This window comes from Mya arenaria, chromosome 14 (assembly GCF_026914265.1).
Source record: "Mya arenaria isolate MELC-2E11 chromosome 14, ASM2691426v1".
Taxonomy (NCBI): Eukaryota; Metazoa; Mollusca; class Bivalvia; order Myida; family Myidae; genus Mya; species Mya arenaria.
In genome coordinates this window covers 3,016,392-3,033,418 of record NC_069135.1, presented here as the reverse complement: position 1 = coordinate 3,033,418, position 17,027 = coordinate 3,016,392, and the positions used below count along the sequence as shown (strand labels likewise).

The window sequence follows — 17,027 nt, the reverse complement described above, 5'->3', positions numbered from 1 at the left end:
AACTAGCTAAAACGTATTTCTACATCTACAATTCACGGGGAAAACATGTGGGAAGGTATATATATGTCTTTTATTTAAATGTACATTAAACTTACTTTCTAAACTAGTTGGTGGTCCTGCATCTATTATCCTTTTAACGTTTTTCAAGTCTGCCCCCATTCCTAATGCAACAGATGAAATATTTATGAGCCTTATCTGACATTCTGCATTTGGTTTTTGAAGTGTTGTCAGTATCATGTTCTTCAGCTGTAACAAAGTACAGTATTTCGTTTATACAGGATCATCAGTGGATACTTTTATCTGGTCAAAAAGTTTGATAAAAATTTAAAGATATTTATTGAAATATAATTTTACAAGCTTTGTGTTTGATGAAAAGATTAATTGTTTAGATTGTAGATCAGTTCAGTTTGAAAAACGTGTACCTAATCCATACTTCATACCAATCCAAAAATCTGTATTGTATATTATAAAAATGGCAAGGATGTTATTTACTGGTATTTCACATTTATATTAATAGAAGTTATAATTGTAAACTTAAAACAACATCGATGTATTTGCTGTTAAAATAAATTATTTTGTTTTAATAAACATTGATAATCTGAAATGATCATTACTTTAATTTTATGTATTGTACAAGCCGTTTTAGTGAAATAAGACAGAATACCACAGTGGTATTCATGTCTGTCCTAAACAAATTTATATTTTGAAATGAATAAACGGTTAAAACCCAAATACAAACCTGGCCAGATTATTTTTCCATAGAAGAGTGAAACATCACCACTCGAGCATGCAATCGGAACTCCTCGGCTAGTATCAAGATATGGCCTCGGATATAATACGGGTCGTAAGAAAATAGTCCATCATGGCCGACCAAGAAGATGTTCAAACAACCAAGAGATATGTTCGACCAAAAACAGAATGAGGACCGTAACTTTTACCACTTATTTGTACCACTTATTTGTGTGTAAGTGTTATTTTTATACTTATTGTATTTTATTAAAATATAAAAATTGTTTTAAAAGAGCCCTAATGAGAAACTAAATGGAAATGTCATTAATTCTTAGTGGGTGTGGTAAAGTCTTCTTCCATTTGACAGATTCTAAGATATACATTTCATTTCATTAACTTGATTTTTTTATAATTAAAATTTACATTCTTTTAACCAAGGATGTATGGTTTATATGTCCGTGAGTGTTGGTATCGAACACCTCAATGTAATGGCACAATTGATGCCTGTTCACTAATATAGCTCTCTAAATAAATTAGATCTTCATTCAAGTGGTTTAGCAAAATGAGTTTGAACGCATAAACCATCACACATTTCTTTCACGCTGGGAGTAAGATTACTATTATTGGTCCCAGTTTCAACTTCATCGTTAAATTCTATGATATCCACCGGTGGTGGTGATGCAGAAACATTGAAAAATGCTTACAATTTTACTGTGCCAATGAAATGCAGACATTTAAATTTTAATCTCATTGTCATTTTCAGAGAGCAGTATGGTACCAGTGGTGCAACCGACTCTGAATTCCTGGCTTGTTCTAATGAAAAAAGGCGGATGAGGTAATGGTTGTGCTATTTTCGAAATTGGAACAATAATTTACCTATCAAGTATCCTATTGGTTTAAGCCCAAATGTACCTGCAAGTTTGGACAATTAATCAACAAGGATTATTATCATTAAAATATCAACATTGAAGTGGAATTTAAACATAATAACAATTTCATTTCATTTTCTTAAATTTGCCAGTAATCCAGAGCTAAAAGCTGCTCTCTCACAGATTGACGGTTCTTCTTGGTCATTCTTCAAAAGCCCTCAATTGATATCAAAGGAGTAATAAAATTAAATGTACACAAATATATATGGCTTAAAGCAATAGCAACAAATTATTTTCCAAACAATTGAAATATGTTCTTTTATGTGTGGCCTTATATGACTAAGAAGAAGTCATTTATACCAAATTTTCAATCTTGAATATGAAAGACTGTGATCTGATATTATGTCAGCAGTTTAATATCACTGGTTTCCATACATTTGCACAATAATTGCCAATTGGCTCGTTAAAAGACAAACATAAAAAGGTGGCAGAACAGTCAAACTGAGGATGCAGCTTTAAATTGGTGTTGCACTTAATATTTTGTGAATACTTTTCTGTTGTTGTACAGGCTTTTAAAATAATCTGAAAATATAATTCCCATTATTTCTGTTGTATTTTATGTTTTCTATTTTAGGCACTGGAATCCGAATGAAATCAAAAGTGTCATTGTATGAGGATTGACCTGCAATGCATGGAAATCATCTAACACAACTGCAACGCCTACCTTGGGGAAATGAGTGCAAGATGGAAACAGAGCGTTCAGTGAAACATCTTGTCATCTCAAATATTTAAAGACTCAATACTGATGTGAAGTTGCCGATAAAAATCATCTGTTGGCCTGTGATTATTAGATACACCCAGACACATATTTTAAAAGGGTAATATGATAAAGGATTTATCTACGCTTAAAGTGGTTTTCCTATATTAAGGAGGGAAGATAACTACAAAAACAGAAACAGATGGCATTGGCAGACCAAATGATGGAGAACTATTTTGTTCAGTTAATTTTTTAAGACTCTAGAAAAGCCTTTAATAGGGCACATCCTTTCAAATGCCATATTGAAAACTGGGCTCTTTAAAATGTATTTTAGGTGAAAGTGGTTTAGAGGATAAGCCTCAAATCCAAGGTTGTGAGTTCAAGCCCCTCCAAGATACTTTCTCATGACCTCAGGAAAAGGATGTCCGTACTTGTTTCTACTTCGGCAACAGAAGTAAGAGTGCTTCTGTAAGCTTCCAGCTTGCATAGCAATCTGATTAGGTATAAAATAAGATACTAGCTGAATTGCAAACAGTTTTTCCATTTGTGTTGTTTTGTTTTTCAGTCTGTTGGAATGTTTAATAGAAGTGATGAGCATTGCTTACCACAACCAATATTTATTTTCTTTATTAAGTTGAATTTAACGAACACATAACATGACTTGTGATTTTACAGATGCATGTTTATTTTGTTGTTTGTATGAGTTTATTTTCTCAAATGATGTAATAAAAGTTATTCAGAATGTCCTTTTTTTATTTGAAGAAAATGTATCGAGGCTTTGGCATAGCATAGTGTCATCATCATCATCATTGTTGTGTGCAAATAAAACATTCAAAACAATGTATTAAAAACCAAACCGTCAAGCCAAGTACTCAAAGAGGCACAAGGATATTGCTAAAGAGACCGGTTAAATATTTAGACAAATAAAATGCATAGAAAGATCTATATCTCTGACACATGGTAATGCTTTAGTCCTCTCATTGTGTGTTTATGGTTAAGACTGAGACTTAAGTATCTTGAAGACTTAAATTTGTATGGCAACTTAAAGCCATATATTATATATATGGGGATTAAATGCCAGAAAGATTGTGAAGTCTCCCAAAATACTCAATGCACCTAAAAGGGCTTGGCACAGAAATGAAAGTAAAAATGGGAGTAAAAACTAAATTATCATTAAATTTACATTGGATTGCATACAGATGGCTCTGTTATTGCTTGACTAATATTAAAAATAAAATTAAGGGATGTGTTGATAAAATTTTTCTTGTTTGCATTTTATGGAGTTGGACATTTAAGAGTCATTGTGTGAAGAGTGATCTAAAGGCTAATTATTCGAAATAGATTTAAGTATAAATAAAAAAAGGTCTGGTATACATTGCTGAAAAGCTTAGTACCAAGGCCGGGGGGAGGGGGCGTGGTTACAATTGACTGGTGCATAGCCACATGACCGTTGTATGGTACTACCAATTGAGCTTACTGGGTGGCTATAGTCACCGCCCCACCCAACCCCACAATGGCCACATAACTGTTTAGACAAAAACATTCACTTTGCAGCCCAAACCCAATAATGCTGAAGTAAAGGCATGCATGACTTTCAGCTGGTAAAGCTGACTGGCTGCCAAGCTCACACCCACCCACAACCCACAAAACTGCACAATGCAATCAATGATTTTACAGAATAGAAATGTTGTTAGAATGGCAAAGCATGGTGTGAAAAATAACACAAGCAAAGTATGACTTAAAACTTACATTTCATAGGGTAATCGTATGGCTGTTGAGAAAATGCTGACATTTAGTCCATGCATGCATTTAATCCGATGTAATGATTCATGCATGCCATGAACCGTATGATCATTTCAATTACTGTCAAGTACATTTTCTGTGTGCTCATGATTTTTCTAGAGGAAACAGAGAGCTTCATGTAAAAGGACACATCTAATTATTCATAAAACGAACATTGTTTGAGGTTACAATAAATATTTTCTCTTAAACAAGCACATTTAATTTAACACAATCCATTTCCTTGTTGTTACAATGGGCCTTCTTTACGCGGATTGAAAACGGTGTTAATCGCCGGTAGCCGCATCGCACTTTCGTATATCCTTACTACTATTTACGAGGTCTATCTCGAAGCTTGCCGGAGATGGCCGAGTTGTTACGATTGGGCTGGACCGAAAGTCAAAGTCCCCGCTATTTCCCGGACCTGGGGGACCCGTGGTTACATTTGACTGGTGCATAATGGTTTAATGGACTGAAATTCTTTAAAACGACTCACTCATGTTTTGGAACCAAAAATGAGTTTTCACAGTAATGCATCTGAAAACACTGATTTTATTCATTATCTTACTCCATGATATCGAAATTGCAGAAAAAATACAATTATTGTACAAAATATATTTTGTATGCAAACTTAAGGTGGCAAATAATTTGAAACATGGGTTTAACACTCACAATGATTTGCCACACTATTTCATTTAAAGTGCATTTTACAAAAACATAAGCGAGTCCCTTTAATGTTAAATGTATACAATACGTAAACGAAATAATTTTCACCTGACATGTCAACATTTCAGAAGTTGAGTGTGTTGCGCTGGTTTAAAAGTTAGGATAGGAGTTCTATCCAACGTTCAATGAAAAATATGGTATTCATGTTGTTATGTATACATGTACTTAGATCTTATACTACCAGTAGAAGTAAAAACATAACTTTCATAAATACTAGTATAAATGAACAAAACTGCCCAAGCTTCTTGGTCCCCCTTCATACCGGTAAACATTAGTGATTAGATGCACTTGCAGACAGTGTTGGCTAGACCAGACTGTATGATAATGCACTTGTCATGTCTCCAGTATGAAGTATTATCTGTATAAAAGGGGTGTCACTGGATACCATCCAGTTCATTGTTGCCAAGTTTAGGACACAGACAATGTATCTATAAGTTTTAAATACCGTAGTAAGGTGTTTTTACTCGATTTTTATGAACTACAAGCGTATGTAGTTTGGTTTAGTATCCGAAATTGGCATTACATTCGCATCATCCGAACACTATAACAGTAAACCAAAATGCAATTGCTTAAAAAATTAATAAATCTATGACAAAATCACTGCTGCGCTACAGTTTCAGACTTATAAGATAACTATTATTTCGTAATTTCAGCCAAACATTTATACTTTCCCCCTATCCGTTGTACTTACACTGGAGGTCGTCTTCGTCAGTGATTTGGAGGGAATGAGCTGAATTTTGACCTTTACAAAATTTAATGACATTTTACCTAAAATAACCTAAAATATATTTTTTTCTTCAGATTCAGTGCCGTGATTCATAGTTATTTATGCAAGATAGTTGGTATGAGTGACCCCTTTGATGAATCTGAAGAAGAAACAAAATATATTTTAGGTTATTTTAGGTAAAATGTCACTAAATTTTGTTAAGGTCAAAATTCAGCTCATTCCCTCCAAATCAATGTGGTCTTACGTCGTTACGACTGGAGGTCGCCATTTTTGGGCCACGCCAGGCGCATTCGGAACTCCTCGGCCATGTTTTTGAAAAAAAAAGGCCGAGGAGCTCCGAATGCGCCAGACGTATTCTTGTTGTGCAGGGTACGCTGGGAACCAGACAAATTTAATAACGTGATAAGATTTTCAGAAAATACGGGTAGGACTAAAATGCGAAATTCGGCTATTTTTGCGAAAGTAGGGTTATTTTCGCGGAAATAATAGCAAAAAAAACTTTACATTGGTGAGGTCAAATGTAGGTCACGTGGGTAAAACTAAATGCTATTTTCGCGAAATGACTTACATAAGAAAATAAATCTGTTTTTGATGAAAATAAAGTATTTTTTGCGAAAATAAGATTTTGATAAAAATCTATAAATAGGGTTTGTTTTGGCGAAGATAACATATTTGAAAAAATATAGTTAGTTTTACCCAAGTGACCTACATTTGACCTAAAAAATGTAAAGTTTATTTTGCTGTTATTTTCGCAAAAATATCCTATTTTCGTATTTCAGTCATACCCGTATTACCTGAAAATTTTAAATAACCGACATAATTAAGGAATGTTTATAATCGGATTTATTATAAAGGTAAAACACCTATCTATTCAGCGTGTTTTTTTTTTGGTTTGTGTTTGATAACTACATTTTACTTCATTTACCTCATACTATAGTTATTATGTATAAGGTTGTATCATTCGCATAACACGAAAAGGTAACCTAATTTCATGCGCAATGTCGTTTGTACATACTACAGTAAAATAGGAAGCGGAACAAGAATAAAGTCTTGATAAACTGCAGCTGTTACACACAAAGTGTTAGATTAGTACCCGATAATACAACACGTATATATAGTTCCACTTTCCATGCTAGGTGGCCACCGCTTCAATTATAAACACGCTAATTGTTGCGTTGGTATGTAAGTAACTGATGTCATTTGCAGGGACAACCTTGGATGCATGCCTCTGTTGAGACTGAAGCCTAGAACCGCTTTGCTTACTATCCAATGTAAACAATAAATATGCTGCACCTCTTACGAAACTGAAATATATATTATATCATATTAAACTTGTTTGTAGATTTTAAAACAAGACAATATTGAGAGATATCCCTTACATGACTGCGAAACAGTGGCTCCAGCTCTTTTAGGAGCTGTGTATAAAAAGGAGCCAATGACACTTCCGAGCTAGAGCAAAAAAACGGATATCATCGTAAAACGTAAGTATGACTCGTTATTTTATCTAATATCACAATTATGAGGGCTTATTTGAGAAACCGGGAATGCAGTGCCATATGAATATGTTTAATCTTCACACGTATTTGGGTTATTTTGTGAACATACTGTTTATGGAGTTATAAAACCAATTCTCCCACCAAACACATCAATGTTTACAAACGAAAGTAGAACATTTTCACCAATTTTCAGCTGAATTTCACTCGGGAATAAAAATGACCGCCTGATTACCGGAATAAGCATGTTTATACTCTTTTTTTGGGTTGAGCTGGAGCCAAAGCCAGGGAGCTGGAGCCAAAGCGTGGAGGCTGAGCCAATACGCTGTATAATAATGCATTCAACTGGTCATATTTGGATTGGTTGCAGTTTTTTATTTATAACAAGTATTAAGATAGTGTTGTTGTTTTTTAAAATATATAATATAATTAAAATAACGAGTCATACTTACGTTTTACGATGATATCCGTTCTTTTGCTCTAGCTCGGAAGTGTCATTGGCTCCTTTTTATACACAGCTCCTAAAAGAGCTGGAGCCACTGTTTCGCATCCGTGCCTTACAAATATACGTTTCCAGCGATGGATTTCATAACAAATACGTAGTTTTAAGCGGGGTTTACAAATAGTGATACACGGATTAACACGCTGAATAATCATGATATAATACTTAAAAATAACTGAACATAGAAACTAAAAATAAATTTTCCGAAAAACATGTGACCTCCGAGAATTAACGAGAGTTTGCACTTCCGGGTTCAAACAAACTACAATATGCCGGTATCAATATTGTACTGGTCGAGATACGTCGAATGTCATGTGAAGCTTACACGAAAAAGTGAAGCAGCGGTAGAAAGCGGGAGAGTATTACGATTTTCCATCGATGAACTGAGAGTGATACAGGCAAATGTTCAGGCATCCATGAGAGATACGTCGTATTCTGCAGGTAAACAAACATCATTTTGTGTATTACACATTACTGTACTGTTATGTCTTCTTTCAATAAATGAACAGTATAACCGTGAACACTTTTATTTCTTTGTATCATGTAGTGTGAGTGTGGTAAAAAGCTGAAATTAACAATAAAGCTGATTGTAAAGAACAGAAAGACTAAAATATAAAATATAGCATTTAAAACGGTACGACTAAAATACGAAAATAACCTATTTTCGCGAAAATAGCTTTTTGACTAAAATACGAAAAATAAGGTTTTTTTATGAAAATAAAGTAAGATTTTGAAAGAAATATGAAATTAGAGTTAGTTTTGGCGAAAATAACATTTTTGACCAAAATATAGTAATTTTTTTCAAAAATAAAGTTATTTTCGCGAAAATAAGATTATGAAAGAAATATGAAAATAGAGTTATTTTTGGCGAAAAAAACATTTTTTGACAAGTATGTATTAAGTTTTTGGTATGTGACTTCATTTTCTTCAAACTTTTACATTTTCAAATCATTTAGAAGGAGAGATTAGCAAATACAAGTCGCTTTTATTTTTAATAACGTTTTTCTTTATTTGTTCCCAGTTTTAGTACAATGATGCCTTTTATTCTTGATAAACATACCAAGTTTGTAGAGTTTTGTGCTGTTCTATGTTTCTTGTTTGTTCTATGTCTTTAGCGTTTGCCCAGTGCCACTAAACCGGGTTTATGTTTAAACTTTTGCTACTGAGCATTTCAATTCCCAAATAGTCAGATTTGTTTGCTTCTGATAAAAAGCAAATGCATAATTTATTGTTTTAAGTTCATAAACATATCTTCTTTTGGCATTCATCAGAAAATAAACACATCACCACCATAATAAATAAATAAAAAGTCATTTCATCCGAATTGTCTACTTTCAGTTTCCCTTCTGGAAGTTCTGTTATTTTCCGATATTTGCGATGAAGGTCAATGTCATGTATGTAAACATATTAGTGAGGCATAACAAAGAACAGCATTGTCTATTAGTTATTTTTAATCCTTTTCTTTACTGAATAATTTACTGTTGCCTTTAAATTATTAATCCTTTTGATGACAATGACACATGTTTTGAAGAACGCTTTAATTTGTTACATCCTCTCTGATTGGATAAAAATTATAGTTTTTACCAATGAAAATCAACCTTTTATCTGACCAGTCTAATTGATATTTCTTACGCAAATTCTGTCAGTTTCAATCAAAACAATGCATGAAATGTGCCCTGCTGATTTATTAAGTGTCGCCCAATAGGTGTTGTTAAAACACACCGTCAGTTGATAATCCAATTAAGCTTCAGGACAGGAAGGGCATTATAACTGTAAACAGGCATATATATATAATTAAACCGTGTGATAAATTTGCATAATTTTAAACACATTTTTATAATTCCGGGGTATTTTCATCTCCCTCCGGGAGACTGGGGGATGGGTCGAAATTCTGGGGTATTTTTTCCTCCTCCGGGGGATATGGCATGTATGCATTAAATATTACGTGCCATTTTACGGTCAGATTTTTGAAAAATTCCTGTTCCAAAATTCCGGTTAATTTAAATATTACGCCCACTTTTACGGTCAGATTCCGTCCGTTTGGCACACAAATTCTATCTTTATATTACGTTTGGAAATTTTTACACACAGAATTTTATACAAATTCCTGTTCCGAATTTCTGGTTAATTTAAATATTACGTCCACTTTTACGGTCAGTTTCCGTGTGTTTAGCACACGTAAATCGTTCTTTATTTTCCTTAATTCTGGGCGTAATTTCCATGATTCTTTACGTAAAATTTAAAGTTTTACGTATGTTTTACGGTTGGAAAATTTCGTACAGGGGAAATCATAGCAGTGATTTATCATTTGAAATGCAATAATATGTCTCCAATAGTAAAATAACTGCTTCATAAATGTTGTTCAAATGTGGTCATCATTTGTAGATTTGTTTGCAGGTACAAGAGAGCTAGCAAAACATATATAAAATGCAGTTGGCTCAAACATCCAAAGTCAGCACCTCCAAAGACTACAGTTACAATGAATGACTTATATCCCCCAAGGCAACAAGAGTACAGGTAAAAATATTATAATTACATTATTAGTATGAAATGCTAACATAAATTTTATTGATTAACTAGAACAATTAAGATTAAATACCACGATTTGCAGATACTGCCTGACCCATCAGTCATGTTTGGTATGGTTTGAGCACGACTGGTAAAAAACTTGCCTAATTTACAACAGCAAAGAACCAAGTTGACAAAAAAAAATCTTTGGTCTGGTAAAAGCTGGAAGTCTGTATCGATGTCTTTCGAAAAATGTTCTTATCCAGGGCTCTTAAGAGGACTGTCACAGCAGACGACAGATCATTTCTATATAACTGCCAAGGGCAGTTAGGGCGTTTCACAGGTTGCGAAATTGTTGGAGTTAAATGTTGATTTTTGTTACTGTTGTACAGTTGGGATTGAAGAATATGTCTTTTTATTATTTACCATATTTTGATACTTTCATTTGTTTCTTCTGATAAAAAATGTTCTGCATTCAAAATATTTGGTCTGAACTTTGATTAAATTTTCTGAAATTGCAAATGACAAAATAATAATGTTTAGAATAATAATTAAATTAATATTGATTAACAAGGATCTTGTAAAATAATGATGTAAACATATTCACACGATTGTGTATTGTATGCATGTTATTTATGTAATAGTTAACTTTAGCAATTTTCCTTTAATTAATGAAATTTATTATTTACTATCTACTTGTAGCTTTACACTGGATTCTGTTGGAGGAACCCAAGCCGCCACAAGTTCCATTACCACTGATTGAAGATGTGTTAGTCAGCGCAGGATACCATTCATCAGAAGATCCACGCACATATTTTGGGCGATCACTTGTTCTGTCCCAGGAGAAGATCACCCAGCTAGCCTTCATGACAACCGGACGGAGGGAAAACTCCCTTTGGGCAGCCGCCAGAAAGCTGCGATTCACTGCCTCCAACTTTGGACAAATAATTGCTGCTTCCAAACGCAATCGGTAAAGCTATGGATGATAAACTAACCAATAGGTCTCTTGTAAAACTATCTTTATTATTTTTCCCTTTTATCCAAGCATTATGATAGCAATATACTTTGTATTCAGTTATATACAACTGTTAATAACATGTGTGATGTCACTTTAGTATGATAATGTATTAACAGATTATGTGCATCCCTGAAGAAACGGCTACTGAGCGCCTACAATCTTCAGAAGAAGGGCGCCTATCCAGTGGGGATTAACTCATGAGAAAAATGGGTTAGATGCATATTGCAGAACTGGAGGTGTGACATTGGTACAAACAGGTAAATATTTTAAATGTCTTTCTGATTCATGAAAAATATCCAATGATACTTATTATTGAAAATACTTAATGCTGTAAGGTACCGTAAAGTTTTGTACATTTTAATGTGATTTGGTACCTAATGACATCAACCAGTTACTGCATGTTAATATATTACACAATGCACAAATGATAATCATGTGATATGAATAATTAATTTCAAAATTGGATTCATCTTCATCTGTGTTACAAAGCTCATTTCAATGTATACATTTTAAGTTCCCACCACTTTTCATTGACCTTCATGTATATTACATTTGTATTGAGATGAAAATGATTATAATACTGTTAATGGTACTTGCTATATTCAAGAATCACTAGTCTATGTATTATTGCCGAGAATGTTTGATTGTACAGTATTGAAATATTGTACAGTATTGAAATTTAATATTAGTAGTTTGCTGATAAATAAACAAGTAAAAAAGTAGAGATTTAGCTCTCTGTGTAATGCATCAACCTTGTTATCAAGAGGTTTGTGATTTGAGCCCCAGTATGGGTACATTCATTAATTGACCAGTGTCGTTAAACCATATTGTAGCTGTTGACTGTTTATGTGTATCTAACATTGTACAGGCATTTGGCTTCATGAATCAGGCTTCCTTGGGCTTCACCTGGTGGCCGCGTTCACCTTCAAGAGAAGGAACCGCCAGTAACGTCACCAGATATCATCGAGGTGAAGTGCCCTTTCTCGGCCAAGGACATGACTATTACGGAGGCTTGTCATTCAAACAAAGACTTCTACCTAGGTATTTTCACTCATTTTTATGCCCCCTTCGAAGAAGAGGGGTATATTGCTTTGCACAGGCATGTCGGTCGGTCGGTCCGTCTGTAGACCAAAGCTTGTCCGAGTGATAACTCAACAATTCCTGGACGTATGGTCATCAAACTTCACATGAAGGTTGGGCCTGACCAGTAGATGACCCCTATTGATTTTGGGGGTCATCGGGTCAAAGGTCAAGGTCACAGTGACCTTTAACGGTAAAATAATTTTAAAGCTTGTCCGAGTGATAACTCAACAATGCCTGCACCCATGGCCCTCAAACTTGACCTGAAGGTTGGGCCTGACCAGTAGATGACCCCTATTGTTTTTGGGGGTCATCAGGCCAAAGGTCAAGGTCACAGTGACCTTGAATGGTAAAAGGTTGTCCGAGTGATAACGTGACAATGCCTGCACTTATGGCCCTCAAACTTGACTTGGAGGTTGGGCCTGACCAGTAGCTGACCCCTATTGTTTTTGGGGGTCATCAGGCCAAAGGTCAAGGTCACAGTGACCTTGAATGGTAAAAGGTTGTCCAAGTGATAACGTGACAATGCCTGCACCCATGGCCCTCAAAATTGACTTTGAGGTTGGGCCTAATCAGACATGACCCCTATTGTTTTTTGGGCTCAATGGGTCAAAGGTCAAGGTCACAGTGACCTTGAATGGTAAAAGGTTGTTCGAGTGATAACTCAACAATGCCTGCACCCATGGCCCTCAAACTTTACTTGGAGGTTGGGCCTGACCAGTAGATGACCCCTATGGTTTTGGGGGGTCATTGGGCCAAAGGTCAAGGTCACAGTGACCTTGAATGGTAAAAGGTTGTCCGATTGATAACTCAACAATGCCTGCACCCATGGCCCTCAAACTTGACTTGGAGAACTGGCCTGACCAGGAGATGACCCCTATGGTTTTGGGGGGTCATCTGGCCAAAGGTCAAGGTCACAGTGACCTGGAATGGTAAAAGGTTGTCCGATTGATAACTCGACAATGCCTGCACCCATGGCCATCAAACTTGACTTGGAGGTTGGGCCTGGCCAGAAGATGGTCCCTATTGATTTAAGGGGTCATTGGGCCAAAGGTCAAGGTCACAGTGACCTGGAATGGTAAAAGGTTATCCGAGTGATAACTTGACAATGGCTGCACCCATGGCCCTCAAACTTGACTTGGAGGTTGAGCCCAGCCAGAAGATTGTCCCTATCAATTTTAGGGGTCATTGGGCCAAAGGTCAAGGTCACAGTGACCTTGAATGATAAAAGGTTGTCCAAGTGATAACTCAACAATGCCTGCACCCATGGCCCTCAAACTTGACATGGAGGTTGGGCCTGACCAGTAGATGACCCCTATTGATTTTAGGGGTCAAAGGTCAAGGTCACAGTGACCTTGAAAGCAAACTCGACAATTCTTGGACCTATGGACATCAAACTTGACATGAAGGTTTGGCCTGCCCAGTAGATGACCCCTATCGACTTTGGGGGTCATCAGGCCAAGGTCAATGTCACAGTAACCTTTAACGCAAAAAAGTTAACAAATCTTCCCCCACTGATATCTCAACAATGCCTGAACCTATGATCATTAAACTTGACATGGATGTTAAGCCTGACCAGTAGATCACCCTTATTGATTTAGGATTCATAGAGTCAAAGGTCAAGGTCACAGTGATCTTGAATGGTAAAAGGTTGTCCGAGTGATAACTCAACAATGCCTGAACCCATGGCCTTCAAACTTGACTTGGAGTTGCATCTGACTTGTAGATGACCCCTTATGATTTAAGGGTCATCGGGTCAAAGGTCAAGGTCACAGTGACCTTGAACGAAAAAAACTTGACTTGTGATAACTTGACAATGCCTGCACCCATGGCCCTCAAACTTGACATTTAGGTTTCTGGTGACCAGCTGATGACTCTGGATTTTGAGTTCATAGAGTCAAAGGTCATGACGGTCATAACACACTTTATCCTCACACTTTAATGGTCATAATCTTAAAACAGCAACAAATCAGCTGTCATTTCGGTCCATGCATATTTCATTCAATTTTCCATATAATCCTGACAACATGGCGCTCAGGGGGGGCATAATGTTTGACAAACATCTCTTGTATTCTATAAGATGATTTTCAATATACAGTCGAAACTCGATGGCTCGATATTCTAGGGACCGGCCAAAGTACTTCCTCGTTTGTTATTGGCTAAGCTATCTCCGCAAGAGAAGGAAGAGTATTTATTGGGCATAGTTACGCACCCTAAATTTCGTAATATGACTTATTCGATTATTAGAAAATATCATTTTATTTTTTATTTATAATAAAAATACATTTATGCGAAAACAAGCAATTGTAAACAGTGGGTAACACAAACATAGCTTAAAAGTTATATCAAAATGCATAGTAATTTAGGGATTGATAACAATTAGAGACATAACTTAAAGTGATGGCATGTTTATTCAAACTGTTAAACCATTTAAATTCGATAATAATTATAATATCAGTCAAGCAATTTTTAATCGATTAGCGCCTTGTGCTAAATGAAGCCAGTCAAACAAATCAAGGTGTGAGATTCTTAACTGAACCCGCGAAAATGACATCGACCCAAGCAACCAAATCAAAGTGTGAAATTCTTGTTTGGGACTGCGAAAACGACTTCGAGCATGGAGAAACATCGACCCTCAAGATATCGAGCCATCCGATTGAAATTTATATGAACAAAGAGTAAATAAAAATCAGTCATTTTAATTTGGTTCGAGTCAACGAGGATATCGAGCCATGAGATATCGAGCCAACGAGTTTCGACTGTAAGTGAAAAATAATTTCATCTCTGGATTTTTGACACAGAAAAAGGTGGATATAAACTGTAAACACATATCACAAACTGTTAACTTGATTTATCTTATCTCTAAATGGAAGATGTTGATGCTGGTTGCTTATACCATTATATTTCAGTTAACTATCAACTACTATTATTTATTTAACTTAAAGCTGCACTGTCACAGATTTTTTGATTTTTTTTAGTTTTGTCTTGGAATGAGCCAATTGTTGCATAAATGCCAGAAAACAAGTGATGTAAGACTGCTGACAAAAGAACAGATCGCAGTTTTCATATTAACGTTTTCATAATTGATGTACTATGGCTATAAGCATTAAAAACGCTTGAAGAGAAATGAAATTTTCCGCAGTTTTCCAACCAATTGAGATCTGTTCTATAGTGAGTTATCTCTTATGACTGAATTGAAGGCATTGATTCCAAAATCAGCTGATTCTGAGACCAAAAAAGAGGTCAAAACTGTCAGTCTGTGAGAGTGCAACTTTAAGTGATCATTTTAAATGAAAATGAAACAAGCATTTGTTCATAAGACATGATCTAAAGACGGCTTTGTTTTTTCCAGACTTATCTCCAGATGGCAGGATGTGCTTGAAACGCTCACATGACTACTGGCACCAAATTCAGGGACAGCTTCATATTACTGGCACTCAGTTTTGTGATTTGGTTGTTTGGACAACGAAAGACATGCAAATTGTTAGAATATTAAAAGACAATTCTTGGGCAATTAATATGTCTTCTATGATTGATTTTTATATGTTGACATTTTTACCATCTCTTAAATAAAGATACTAGTATACTTTATTGAGTTTATTTTCTTCATGAAAATGATGAATGTAATAATGTGATAGCTGACACTGAAAATGGACCATTGTCAGAGTTTGACACTGTGCCATGATAAAAGATAAGAGATTGAGTAGTGTGTATCACATTCAATGTTAACTATCAAACACTGCTTTAACAAATTTCTGTCATCTTTGAAAACTATTTTAAAGTTCGAAAATTTGTTAATTGAATCAATTATTTTAAACAAAAGGGAAGTCCTGTGATCATTACAGAAACTCTTTTTGTACAAAAAAGCCGTATCACGTGGCGTATGCACAATTGGTGTTTTTTCTCGTTTTTAATTTGACCTTATGCACAGCAATTTGTTGTGTTACATTTGTTTGTCATAAATATAATACCGTATTTTTAACCAGGTTTTCAACAAAAACCGGGTTATTAGAATGAGGTTGTCGTTGGGCAGGCGGGCGGGCGGGCGGGCAAGCTTTGAACATTGGTTTCTGTTCAATAACTTAAGTTAGCATTGACAGATATTGATGAAACTTGGTGTGTAGGTAGCTTATGGGAAAAGCTAGCTTGGGATTGCTTTTGAGGGGGGTGGGGCTAAGGTCAAGGTCACTGTTACTAAAAATAGAAAAATGGCTTCTGCCCAATAACTTTAGTTAGCATTGATAGATATTGACGAAACTTGGTGTGTAAGTTGCTTATGTGAAGAGCTAGCTTGGGATTGCTTTTGAGTGGGGAGGGGCTATGGTCAAGGTCACTATTACTTAAAATATAAAAATGGTCAAGGTCACTGTTACTTAAAATAGAAAAATGGTTTCTGCCCAATAACTTTAGTTAGCATTGACAGATTTTAATGAAACTTGGTGTGTAGGTAGCTTATGTGAAGAGCTAGCTTGGGATGGCTTTTGAGAGGGGTTGGGCTAAGGTCAAGGTCGCCTGTTACTAAAAATAGAAAAATGGTTTCTGCCCAATAACTTAAGTTAGGATTGATAGATATTGACGAAAGTTGGTGTGTAGGTAGCTTATGTGAAGAGCTAGCTTGGGATTGCTATTGAGGGGGGAGGGGCTAAGGTCAAGCTCGCCTGTTACTAAAAATCGAAAAATGGTTTCTGCCCAATAACATAAGTTAACATTGATAGATATTGATGAAACTTAGTGTGTAGGTAGCTTATGTGAAGAGCTAGCTTCGAATTGCTTTTGAGTGGGGCGGGGCTAAGGTCAAGGTCACTATTACTAAAAATAGAAAAATGGTTTCCGCCCAAT

General features: G+C 35.5%; 1 protein-coding gene, 1 long non-coding RNA gene and 1 pseudogene across 2 annotated transcripts in view; 2 read left to right on the top strand and 1 right to left on the bottom strand.

Annotated features, from left to right (window-relative positions):
- LOC128216879 (histone deacetylase 11-like) overlaps positions 1-17,027 on the bottom strand; it is a 63,277-nt gene that overhangs the window by 17,037 nt on the left and 29,213 nt on the right. The window lies entirely within an intron of this gene.
- LOC128216883 (uncharacterized) overlaps positions 6,029-17,027 on the top strand; it is a 33,934-nt gene continuing 22,935 nt past the window's right edge. The window contains exons 1-2 of the long non-coding RNA XR_008258153.1: positions 6,029-6,441; positions 6,930-7,068. This is a non-coding gene — a long non-coding RNA (uncharacterized LOC128216883). The remainder of the gene's footprint in view (positions 6,442-6,929; positions 7,069-17,027) is intronic.
- Positions 7,075-15,777, top strand: LOC128216882 (uncharacterized; annotated as a pseudogene).